The 14,057-nt window shown below is 38.2% G+C and overlaps 1 protein-coding gene across 8 annotated transcripts in view; it reads left to right on the forward strand.

Annotated features, from left to right (window-relative positions):
- The window catches only part of LOC124305108 (latrophilin Cirl), a 238,570-nt gene that overhangs the window by 140,371 nt on the left and 84,142 nt on the right, over positions 1–14,057 (forward strand). For 6 of the 8 annotated variants that reach the window (XM_046764158.1, XM_046764155.1, XM_046764159.1 and 3 more), the window contains exon 1: positions 3,618–5,134. The exons of the other annotated variants lie outside the window; for them this stretch is intronic. The gene's annotated coding sequence lies outside the window, so the exon portion shown is untranslated. Of the gene's footprint in view, positions 1–3,617; positions 5,135–14,057 lie in introns of those variants that run through there. 8 annotated transcript variants of the gene reach the window in all.

The following is a 14,057-nucleotide window of genomic DNA, read 5'->3' on the forward strand; positions in this document are numbered from 1 at the left end:
CTCTTCCACTTCCTCTTTACAATATACCCGTCGCGTCGTTCCGTGCGCGTGATACCCCAACGTGTATAGGTTAAGTTATAAACGGAGCCCCATAGGACGCGGAGTTATTATTCTTGTTATACTACTCGCGGTGTCGTTACCACCTTATTATTATTATTATTATTATTATTATTATCAACACCATTGTTATTATTCTTATTAATATTATTAATAATAACGTCATTGTTGTTGTTGGTGGTTTTGTTGTTTCATTGAACCACGATACGAACCACTGCGTCATTGTTAAGTCTGTTTATGATAATCTACCCCTTCATCCGCAGCATGTATAGATCTCATCCTGATGTAATTATATACCTACCGTATTACATTAATCTTACGTGTGTACTAAACTGCGTTGGAAAAATTATCCAGTAGCGGTTTATTCGTTGGGTAATACAGATTATTATGTACATTCTAGGTTAGGATGTACGGGAATTGCGTAAAATATTATTGACAATTGTTATATTATGTGGGGTTGATTTTATATCCAGAGAATTATAAATATACCGACTTGTACGTGATGTAATAATAATAAGTTATATACTACGACTTTATTTTTTTTTTCTTGTTCGTAATTTTAGAACTAAAGTTGAAACAGATACAACCAAGAAAGGTCATTAATCGGGACAGGGTCAGTAAACTGGTACACTTAACTTGGTATTTTTTTATACTCAGTAAACTGATCGTATAAAACAAATTCAGACATGGCGTGAATCGTTCTAAATTTTGCAAAAAAAAAAACTATCGATTTAAATGGAAGTCAATAATTTACACCACTTTCTCTCTCTCTCTCTCTCTCTCTTTCTCTCTATCGGTAAGTGCCATCGATGGAATGTACATGCTCAATGACAGGACATTATCGAGAAATCTGTCGGAACGTTTGACATTCGCTAACCAAAGAAAAAAAAAAAAGAAAAAAGAATCCGTTAGGATCAAACAGACAGGGCGGGAAGTTAAAACGGTACGTTTGTCCAACACCTCCCCTGCGATTTTCCTTTGACACGGTTCGTTCGAGAAAATCGAGTACCTCTATCGGGCAAGTTCCGAGAACATTGTTTCCATTTTCTTCGTTTTGACGTGGTCATCACGAGTAGTGCTTATAAAGGACCTTATTGTAGCATAGCGCTGTCCCGCTGCTCGTTAGCCATTGAGACCTAGAGAGTCTCAGGCTGCAGCAGTGCTAATTCGCTCACGGGTCATTCCCCTTCCTGGTATTCTCTGATTCCTTTTCCCCGGGTAGGATTTTTCCCAGGTCGTGCAGAGGGTCCGGGAAGGTCGGGGCGCCGAGGGATGATGGGAGGTAGGGAGAGGGAGGGAGGGCACGATGGCTCCCCAAGGGCTCCCTGTACCCGGGACTCCCTGACGCCGAGTGAGACGTCACGTACCCCAAAACGAATGTATTCCAACCGTGTCACGACTCTAGTGTCTACCGCCACTGCCGTCAATTGCACCCGACTGCACGGGGGGAATTTATATACACGTATTAACCCCCGTCCCCCTTTGAACCCCCCTCCCCCCCCTTGCCCACATCGTGTCACACCACGCACACACACACACGCAGACATACGCATGCACATACTGAAACAAGAGTGATAACTTCATCAAACGTGACTTCGCCGCGCGGTTGGCTACGCTGCGCTTTACGCAAAAATAATAATAACAATAGTAATAATAACAATACCAAGGGGGACGATGAGGGTGAGAGGAAGTCGAATAAGGTCTTTTAAGAACGGAGAACGGATGTGTACGCCATAAGAATAATGAAAGTTTAGCTGTGAAGTGGTGAAGTAAAAGGGAGAACTAATCACTTATATGACCTGCAAAGGGCTGATCGTTAGTTGGAAGGAAAAGAAAGGGCGACGAGTTGATCATGCAGCTTCATATATATTCTGAAGCAGCAGCTTATATGGTGCAGCAGGCAGCTAATTGTAAGTGGGTAACAAATTGAAGGTACAAAGAGGTCTGTCGTCATCTCGTTTAATGCTATTGTTACACGTACGTTTACACACGTTATGTTACATACCATACACATACAAATGTGAAACATGATGCACATCGGGCTGGAGTGTTGTGTGTATATATATATACCTCGACGCGTCAACGTCATGTGACGGAAAACATATTTATAGCGGTGTTAGCCATTCCGACGCCATGTTGAATCTGGCCGTTGACCGGTGTGTGTTATGACGGGTTTCAAGAATCTTTGAAACAACTTTCCCAGACGAGGTTTTTCCAGCAGCAAAAGCTTCGCCACTTCCGCATGGAATTCGAATTGCTAAGGAAACTACGTGGTTTCGTTCAATCTGTGACAATGCCATTTGCTCTTATTGCATGGTATAAAACATACTCTTAACCTAACTTTAAGAAGTTGGTACAGATTAGTTGGCGGGGATCGACATGGCGGATTGAATGATGTGATCAGACCTTGCCATCAAGTTTCCGAACACAGTTTCGGAAAAGGTCCTCATACTTAGTTCACGGTCAAACTCAAAGATCCTCGAATTCGTCGGTACGGAAGAATTTTTCGACACTATGATCACACATCAAACGAGGTTAACCCTCTGGTCTACCAGCTGGGTCATTAGTGATCCGGCGGCACCTTAAAAGTTACGGTCCTCCAAAGGTAATATTTCGTGTCTTTTTGTCTTCTTTATTAAATAACTATTTACTGAATGTAGATGTCGCATTTGTGTTTGCATATTCTTACTCAGGACATTCTGATAATTCCATTTAACTACCAGGATTATAAAAACATATGATCTAAATCAGTTTTATAAGGAATAGAACTTTTAGGTCATAAATAACCCATGGCATTCGTAATAGTAGCGACGAATAACGGTGTTGATCAGAGGGTTAAAGTTAGTAACGTTATCCTAACGAAACATTGGGGTGAAAATAAAAAAAAATCACTATATTCTTAATTTTACAATATTTTTTAAGGGACTAAGATTTCGAAATATGATCATGTTTTGTTTTATTGCGATTTACCGAACTTTGAACAATTCCGAAACATCAAAACTAACGGTTCTTCAATTCCTCGGCACGAATCGTTACTAACTTCAATACGACAGATCAAAGTTGCCACCATAACATCCCTCACAGTCTCGTGAAGGTAATATTTACATAGGCTATCGTCAAGTTCAACAAGACTGCAAACCCGGAAAGATCGCGATGTTCCAGATTCCAAAATCCATTGCATTTCTAGCAAGGCCGCGGCGACGTTGGACGTTGGAACTGGAAATAGAGAGAAGGGGGGGGGGGGGGAATCATCTAACGGTTCCTTATTTCCAGGGACGGTAAGCGACGGGAACCGGTAGTGTAAGCACTGAGCGGGCAGATAGGCAGATAGAAGCGTCAACCGCCTTCACGTACACCACCAATCCAAGCAGTGTGACAACCTTGATGGTTGTGTGTTGAATGCGGCCGCTTGGCGCTGCGAGTCGCGTCGGCGCTTCACGGAGTAAAGAGCGGCGGAAGGGCGGAAGGGGGGGGGGGGGAGGGTAGAAAGGAGGAGATGATCGGTGGTGGGGAAAACCGGTGGCTTTGATCCCCACCGGGTTTTAGTTTCTCCGCCGACGCCGAAAGGGACGGATCGGGATCTGGCGCGCGCGTTTTAAGTGTGTGTCTTTCTGTCTCGCTCCAGTCTCTCTATCTCTTTTTCTCTTTCTCGTTCCGTTCTCGCTCCGCGGAGTCCACCACCGTCGGATTCACGGATAGGAACGACGGATATTTCGACATAGGTAGAATTTCTACGCACAATCGAACAAGGCCCGGGAACGTGAGTGAATTAATAAGAGTGGCGAAAAAGTTATCGTGTTTTACGGTTTTACCTCCTGCGGGGAACTCGGCGATTTCCATAACCGTAGGATAATTCGCAGCTGCTTCTTCGGCCGGCAAATGGCACGCCGTTTTTAATCAGTCATGGAAATACGCGAGGACACTACGCCGTCTTGACGATCGCGTTTGTACGATTGCTTACGATTTGGTTATCTCGACACGTTGGATAACGAGATATATGTACGATACGATGCGATACACGATATATTAGACGAAAAAGGGACGCTGATATCGCCTTTTCGAAACAAGGTGTATCGTTGTACCTGACGATCGATCTCTTTTATCGTACCTTGGTGGGTGCAGATTTAATAATCCTGCATTGTAAATCAGTGTGTGATTTTGTGTGTGTCCATATGTGTGTTCCCTTCGATGATATTCGCCGTTTTCAACGTCATTTTTATTTCACTTGTCAATGGTGTTGCGCATCAGTGAAATACGAGGAGCCCGGTGATCATCGACTAATCGCTAAGCTGCAACAGCAACGGGTGGAACAGATTTCTTCCAGTATTCAAAGAACCTGCTGCGTGTGATTCAAAAGTTCCTCCGTAACGTCCAAGATAAATATGACAAATACGCTGTATATTGAATAAGAAGAAGAAGAAGAAGAAGAAAGAAAAATCGAGCTCTACGATATTCGAGTAATAAATAAATAATATTCAAATAACAAGCGCACGGTTTCGATCAAACGACATTCAAATTCTCACAAAACGCGCCCGAAACACGAAGCAATAAAGAGAATAGGAGAGGAAAAGCAACGCGGAGATCGAGATCGTCTAGCAATTATCGTAATTACAGCCCTGGAATACGTAAATCAAATTGAGATAGGCAACTGTAGTGTATAAAAATTTGAAATATTTTGTGAGGTGTTGAGCAGGAGATAGTTCGTTTCGAATAAAGGATACAGTATAAAATATCTCTCAAGTGTTTTGTGCGTGCGGATCCGACCCTCTGCATCTCAGTGGAAGTGCTGCAGTTTTATACGTTCTCTTACTGGATATAAGATAGATCGATAGATACGTACGTTTGTTGTCCTGTCTATCTATCTAATCGTCATTTTTCGTTCGCGGATTTATGTTTCGCTGTTCATCAACTTGTGGTTCCTGTTGTTGTTTGTTGTTTTAGTTTATGATTGTGACAGTGAATTTTTATGGTTTCGTTTCCGTTCAATTGTTGTTGGTGTGTTCAACGTTTCATTGTTGTTCTGTTATATCTGGAGATTCTTCTTGAGTAACGGACTCAACGCCACGTCAACGATCGAGTGAGTTTTTGTTTCTTAAAATTCCTTAAAATATCCCAAACCTAAAATCTCGATTTGAATCCTAGGAATTTATCTTACGATCTATCGAATTTAGAATGAAAAGATTACGCACATATTCATAGATTGTTAAGTTATCGCAGTAAGAATTGAAGAGACGAATTTTCGGAGTAGTAGTTATCACAACACTTTGGAGCAAATGTCACGACTCTAGATAATATAATATTCCGCATTGATCAGGGTCAAGAAATCCGAAATCATGAAATATGGAACACATAATTACCGATTGACAATCCAAACAATATAAGAATCGTCATTGAAAAGGAATCAGAAATGACTTCATGCCCTGGTTTAGTTTCTCTAATCTATAATATCTCGTCGTTTGTTTCACGCGCTGATTTGTATTTGTTTTTCATCGACGTTTACCATTCCGCGCTGTCGATAAAAGCGATTAAAACGTAAAAACTGTTAAACGGGCTTTCGCTCTATACGCATTACGTGTTCGATGACTGATGATTGACGCGCTGAAAAACATGCATCTCTACTACATCAAACGGTTGATAGAAACTTACAGATCTATAGAAATTGGTGTTGGTCAGAGCCGAATCGCGTCGTCTACCGTTTTTAATCAAAACTTTGCTCGTTAATAACAAACGATTTACGAACTAAGTTTGCAGAACAATTATTAACCATTATATTATACAGTTTTCTTGGTCGTGATGTGGTTATTAGCGATGTTCGAAATTTGAAATTCTCTTCCCCTTTCCAGGGTAGAATATAAATTTCTTCGAGGTATAAACTCGGCAATCATCAGCGTGAACACCTAGTTTCAACTACACAACTATAACGTTTGCTAATTTTAGTTTACCGGTATAATTTGATGACTCACTCACTTCTTGAGACTCGGGAACTCTGAATTCCCTGCTGCAACTCATATTCTAATGAAACACGCAGAGATCATTACATATTATTCTACGTTCGCAGAATTTCTCTCTCTCTCTCTGTCTCTCTCTCCGTTGCTATTTCTCGTCACTTATTACATACGCCTTATTAAAAATTGGAGCGTTGCGAGAAGATACATGTTAATAATTTATAAGTCAAACGAACAACGGAATGCCATTATAAATCTTTTTTTTTTTTTTTAGGTTTTTCGCCTCTCGCTATAAGAGGAGTCGTCTTCTCTTTTCGTCGCTTTTTCTGCACCCTTTTCACCCTCGTTAAATGATATAATTGATATTGACGTGGTAATTCTCCTCTCCGGTCGATTAACGTTACCTCGTTGTGTTTTTACCAGTGTTAATTTTTCCTCAAATCTCGTTCCTCCTTTTTTTCTTTCCCCTCTCTTTACCGTTGAAATTCTTTCACGTTCCGACGGCCAACATCAGTCATAAATCATGTAATTATTCTTGGCAATTAACAAACGACTTGGAACACTGGGATTTCATTAGTCCGAGTTGATTGTTGTTGTTTTTTTATTCAAATATGTCTCCGATTTTGGGTCATCGATATGTCGACGTGATCGATCTTATTGATTCCACGCTTTTTAGCACATCTCTGGAATTTTATCACATCTTACGTCCGAGAATGATCATCAGACTAGAGTTAGATGAGGAAGAAAACAGATGTAGAAAGATCGTGTTTTTTAGACCTCGGTTCAGCCTGAAACATCATCAATGATCTAAAAACATAGGCTAGACTCTAGTTGAGCCTAATAATGTCGAGGAGACGTTTAGTCAGGTCAGAAATGTGTGAAATTGAATACGTAACGAAACGAAAATTAAACGGGACGTCTAATGCTGGTCAATTTGAATCTGATTAAAAAAAAAAAAACGTCTCGACACTGAATTTCAATTTTACAATCAAAACACTTTGTTAAGAACAAGGTCAGAAAAATTACATCGTTCCGTTACTGTTTTACCTGAAAACTCCGTATAGTTGGTCCGATTACTACAATTAGGAAATTTCTTATTTTATATTCGTAAATAAATTCCTCACAGATTGTCGTACCGATTTTTACATTCGGTTCGTTGCAAAATGATCGTGGATTTTTATTTTTAGAATTTCTTCTTTCAACCTGCCATTCCTAACGAGTGTAAATAAAAATAATTGACGATCAATCGAGGCGGAAAATTAGTTCTGAACTTCGAAGGCATAAAAAAAAACATATTAAAAACAATTTAAATCGCAATATCAATAATTGGTCTTTTGACCAATTCATTTGATTTTCGCGGAACTGACAAACGAGCATTAATCATCCAGTTGACGGTGACGATATCGTGCCGCTGGCTGATAAGCTTTATAAGCTCTGCCCAATCTACAACCGTACTTACGGTTACTCGTCTGTTTGTGTAAAGAAAGATTTCTTTTTATGTTTTATTATACGATTATCAGGCCGTTGCGGCTCTGCCCGCGAATATTTTCTAAAAGCTTTCTGAAGGAAAATTATCACACGCGTCGAAATTGCTCTCGTGGACTTTTTTTGCGGAGCTCATCATCGAAACGTTGTAAACTCTTGAATATTACTTTCATTTATCCGTAATCTGTAATCCCATTCCGACTTGGCTTACATGTATAATCGTTGTACCTCTGAAACCACTGATCTGGCTGTATTGAAATATAGCCTAAATCTTAGCCAGACGTTGTGGCTATCCGTAGAAAAAAAAATAATCAAAATCGGTTCAATAACGCCGGAGTTACAAGCGAACGAACATACGGACAGAAAGACAGAGATACGTTGATTTTCATATGTATGTAACGTACATGTTATGTACATTATACGTAGAGAAGAGGAAGAAGAGTTACGATTCACGTGTGTATCTTACACCCAACGACTGTGATACGTGGGCGAGTTGAGACATAACATACTTACGTCACGACAGGGTTGATGTGGGATGCAAATAATTATGTAAACAACGGACCGAACGAGTAGTTAGTCTGTAAACAAACCGACGCTTCTATCATCCAGAAGATAGTTAGACGGACAGAGAAATCGACATTTCGTTGGCGGGCTCGATTCAGTTTCATTCCAACAACCAACGATCATTACGAAGCTGAAGTTAGCAGTCAAATGTGTTGAAATTTTTGGAAATAGATAAATGCGGTTCGGTTTTATCCTCATAATTTTATAAAAGTATTATTATACAGGAGGCTGAAGTTGGCAACGTTATTGTGGTGATCAACGTTTTGGAAAATCGTCATTTCTTAACAGTTTGAGAAATGTCTGACATCCAGTCACTATAAACTTGTAAAATAGTAATTTTTCTACCCAATGTTTCAGCCTGATAAAGTATTCGGGATTCTTCGAGGTGTTTCACGAAGTTTTGATTTTCGGACTTCGCTGCCTTGTTCTAATTCGAATGAACATTGAAACGTTTAATTCTGACTGCTAGCTTCAGTCTCGTGGATTAATCTCACATTAAAGAACTGCGGAGAAAAAGATTATGATTAGCTACAGATCGAATGGTAAAAGAATCTTCTTCTCATGCTGCTGCAGATAAGTTAGGAATCTTGATTTCAAGTGAGGTTGCAATTAACGAGGCTGAAGTTAGTAAAAAAAACGAAACATGATGGAAAAATTCATTATCGTTTAATTCTAGAATTACCTTCAAAGAGTTGGCTTTACAAAATATGTATTATGACTATGTTTTGTTTATTACCTGTTCACTAAATTTCAGACAATTCCAAAATTACGCGGTAACGATTTCTTCTAAACATATCATCGCATCGGTACAGTAACGTCACCAACTTCAACATCATGGAAGTTAAATAAGCTCGCGAATTGCAACAAAACGTTGAAAAAAAAATCAAATCCACCATTTCTAACCTTGAAATATTACAAGGATGAAGTTAGTAACGTTTCAGTAACGGATGCATGCTCAGGAAAAATCGTTACTTACTTCGCAGATTTATAATTGTCCGAACTTTAGTAAATCATGATAACGATGACGAACGAAACATAAATCATAGGTATATTTTGAAAAGGCAACTCCTTGAAGATAATTCAGTAATTACACAATACCGATTTTCCCCCAAGCCGTTTCGTTACGTAAATGTTACCAACTTCAGGCTCGTGAAATAACTTGCGTTTAAAAATTAATATATCAGTATTTTTCACTCAAGTTGAAGACAATTTGCGTAATACAAGATTATTATCTCAAAACTAATTGCGAACTTTAACCTCATCACGATTCCGTAATCAAAGATCGAGGCTAAATTCAGTAACTTGAACGTAACGAAAAATTATTATAATTTTTTTTTTTTTATTAGCTTCCAGTGACTTTGAAGTATCTAGTCAAGTTTTTAACATATCAATAAAATTTCTGCCTCATTACGATTTAATGAATTTTCGACATTACTTTGCAATTTTTCGAAATAACGGTTCTTCCGAAACGTTAACCATTACAATGTAAGGTTACTAACTTCAGCCTCATATCAAAGAAGCAAACTTCTCACACGCATTTTAGCAATGTATACATACTATTATAATATATATTAGGGTGGTCCAACATTTAGAATGTTGACGAATTTATTCCGGATCATCCAAGCAGATCAACTGTAAATAATTCAAAAACAATTAACATTTTTTTTCAGATTTTTGTATCAACTGTAACCCGTGTCTGTAAGAGGAAGAATTTCCCAATTTAAAATACACGTCTTTCGGACACGTTCTTAGTATATATTTTACTGTAAAAGTAATAATGTTCGAAAAAATCTATGAATGTGAGGTTCTAATGAGCATTAGTGCTACTATCTGAGAAAAAATTCACATCATCGTACCAGGCAATATAGACAATTGCATTTCTTATAAATAAAAAGAATAAGTCAAATTTCTAGGGTGTGCAATTCGTCGAGATTGGTTGGTACGATGATGTGAATTTTTTCTCAGATAGTAGTACTAATACTGACTAAATCTTCGCGATTACAGATTGATTCGAACATCGTCACTCTGACAATAAATTATATGCTGAGAATGTATCTGAAACGGGTGTATTTTAAATGGTGATATCCGTCCATTTACAGGCACGGATTAGAATTGATTTTGAATTATTTATAGTTGGTTTGGGGGGTGGTCTGAAAAAAAATCATCAACACCCTGAGTAAGGATCACCCTACTATATATATATACAGATTTCGGGGATGATCAGTGAACTTTGTACGATTCAAACCGGCTTCCATCTCCGTCTCTGACTTCCCGTTCTATCCTCTCCACTTATCCGCGCGTCTTCTTAAACCTATACCGTCGTAATGAACCATTTGTATGATTAATAGACCCCGGGTATATAGCGCTTATCCTACCTCCTTCCACCTCCGTCAAATTACCCCCCACACCAGACAGATGTTCACCGCGATCATCATCATCATCATCATCATTATCATCATCATCCGCAAGAGAGAGAGAGAGAGAGAGAGAGAGAGAGAGAGCCATTATCATAATTAGAAACAAGCCGATCCTAAATCCAGAAAAAACTATCATCTCCGATTGGCCCCCGTTGTTTGCGCCACTTCCCTGTTACACCAATCTATTCAAGACTCGATCATCGTGTCCTGATGAATTGAGAAAAATTTCATTCTTTATGATCGTACCAGAATAATTATACTCGGAAATTGCTATCGCGTTTTAATTGCCATTTAAACGTCACCGAAATCACACGACGATATTATTGCGATAAAAAGTTTTGAAAAAGAATTTTTATTCGCGTGCTATTTCGCCTTATCATACAATTTATGCTATTCTTATATATTATATATATACATATATATATATTTATATATATATATATATATATCATATACTTGATATTACGTCTATATTATATGCAAGCGAAAATTCATATATCTATATACAACGAATGTCTTTTTTTTTTCAATTTTACAACGCTATTTTTTACGTGCGCCCAGGAGGAGACCCTTTGTGTCTACCTCGGTTTTATTCCACTGCTATCTTTCTGGTGTATAAAATATTCTTTTGCCAGCCAGTCATTCTTTATTTCACATCATTCTTTTTCCTTTTTTTTTTTTTTTTTTTATGACACGACCTACGTTTTCCGTATACCATGTATATTATATATCATTTCGCACAGCTCCTTTAACCTGCCGGCGGCCGGGATTTTTTTCGTCGATACATGCCTACTTTGGTGGGATACTTCCATATAATCATCCCCCAATGTTCCCCGGATATGTTCGAATCATAGCATTGCCGGCCGTCTAGAGGTTAAATCTATTTTATACATGTAGACTGTATAGTGTATACACCATGTATACATTATACATATATTTAATATCACTGCAGACACGCATATTATATATATATAAATATTTAAACCCTATAACTGCAACGATGTACTATATATATAATAAAATATGTAACACAATATACGATCCGCCATTCAAGGCCCGAAATAATACCTGATTCCTTCAGAGAAGCTATTAAACGTTTCCGGGACTTTTTATACTTCGTTTTTCTCTATTTTTTTATTTCTGTTTTTTTTTTTATTACCTATTTTTCCTATTCCCTTTTCAATTGCACAACCAGTACCACGCACCTCTTTTACTGCCGCCGTATTTCAATCCGTATACCTGCCGTTCAGCATATTATATGTATAGATATATTCATACACAGCAATAATACCGGAAATTATATTTTTGCAAGCGTTACACCCGCCTATAAAATTTTATTATTTTCCAAGTTTTTTTTTATTACAGTCTATTTTTGATGCGGGGGCAGTTTTTGCTTTTTTTTTTTTTTCCCTCTTAAAAGTTTTTTCGATGCGGATGAGCAAAAGTTGATAAAAAGAACGGAATTCAGACTACGCAAAGTGTTATTAACATAAGGATAAGATATGGCCATCGCTATACATATGCACACACGCGTTTATATATATACGAGCGTGACGATTTGATAACGACACTGTAATTTTACTGCCATGCTTCGCTGAAAGGAAAGTCGACACTGCCGATTGCGGTTTAACTCCTTGATTATTACTATTCTTATTATAATTATACCATCGTTACTTGGCAATTTTTATTAACAATATTAAATAATCGGTTGTACCTAAAAAAAAAGAAACTAATGAATAAAAAAATTGCTGCATTGTGATTTTTATATTATCCATCAATATTTTCGTGTTTACTGCCTGATCGGTGAGTCAAAAACCAAAAAAAAAACTAAAAACAAAAAACGTGAAATTAAACAGCGAGCGATAGAAATACATGACAGACGGTGGCGAATAGAGGAGGGAGAAGAAATAACCTGGCGAGAGACAGGTTTGCCTGAACGAATGGAACGAACGATGTAAAAGAACGTCGAAATACCGCTGAGACGACTATAAAGAGACCGGTAACAAAAAACAGTAAGGAAGAGGGACGGAGGAATATATAGAGGGAGAGAGAGAGAGAAAGACGGAAGAGAATAATAGTTTTTTAGGGTAGTAGTTGGCGCTATGAATCAACCTACGCGTCGCTCGCACGCCTCTCCAGCGCCCAGAATCGCAGAACCCATAACCGAGGATCTCTATAATCCAGAGATCGTGTGGCGTTGGGGGAACGAAATAGTAGACGAGAGCAAAGTAGAAGCCGGTTTCATCATCTCCTCTTCTCATCACCCGCTTTCTTCATTCATTTCTTCTCATTTTACTCGGAATTTTTTCTATACTCGTCCACTCCATTGTATTGGGAACCGAATTGGAAAGAGAGGTAGAGGATAGGATGAAGGTAAAAGACATCGAGTATCGTACTTTGCATGGTTTTTATTCAAGATTTTCATAAATTCGAAAAACATATTCGTATAAATTAAACTCGATAAAATTATAATGCAGCTCAACAATCTCGTTTTTTTTCTGCCTCAACGCCAATTTGCTATCCTACTACAGGCTTGTCTCTCATTGTTAGCTCTTTTAGGTAAAGAATGTAATCCACAAATCTTTTTCAATCAAACTTCACTCTAATTGGTCGATTGGGGTGAATATAACCTCAGATATTTTTCAAAATCATCACGTGATGTCAGGAAACAAGGTTAAACAATGCTCGTGCGAATCAGTTGAACCAATCACAAAACATATCCAAGGTGAAGTCATGTAATAGGCTTGATATTTTGTTCTTTAGTGTTTTTATATCGTTACTTCTTCAACTTTTGACCGCAGAAAGTGGCATTTTCAGCAAACAGAATGTACGGAAATAAATAAGTAACCTCAAGTACCTAACCTAGTTACGTGATTTCTGTGACGTCATCTTGGACATACGCAGACTGAGCGAAAATCGGTCTTCGGTACTGGTACACACCTTGTTTTCTTACATCATGACTCTCCTCGTAGAGTCCATTTTAGTACGTTAACTTTGTCGACGTTTTACAATATTTAAACAATAAAATTTGGTCAGGAAAACTGAAACAACTTTTTCTGCGATCCTTAAACAATACCTAGATATTTTTTGTTGGATGTTTGGAACTCATTTTTGAAGCAGAACATGTATCGTCACTTTTTTTCGAGATGGGGTGAATTTCACTCTGTGCGTAACCGTTATGCGATTCTATTGAAGTGTGACGCAGTCTACGTATTCCAAACACGAAAAAGGGCTCAACAGCCCCAATCTATAAACAAAAATGCATGATTCCATTTTTTTTTTAAACTGGTTCAACCTTCACAACATCACCAGTTATGATGCTGGACCGCACGAAAAAAATTCTTCATGTGTCCCCCTCTTTGAAGCATACAACTTTTGTAGGACACATTTTCCAATAATTGAACCATTAGCTCCACTGAAAACGAAATGTGTTTTAAATTTTGACACCCTGTATAAGTGAACGTTTAGGGCACCACCTTAATGTGTACACGTCTCTATGCGTGGACTTGTTCCTACTTATTATCTAGTTACCCAACCATCCAGCCTCTCTTCACCGAAACGTGAAAATCACTAGTAGAAGCGACGAAAA

The sequence above is a fragment of the Neodiprion virginianus genome, chromosome 5, assembly GCF_021901495.1.
Source record: "Neodiprion virginianus isolate iyNeoVirg1 chromosome 5, iyNeoVirg1.1, whole genome shotgun sequence".
NCBI classification, from domain to species: Eukaryota; Metazoa; Arthropoda; class Insecta; order Hymenoptera; family Diprionidae; genus Neodiprion; species Neodiprion virginianus.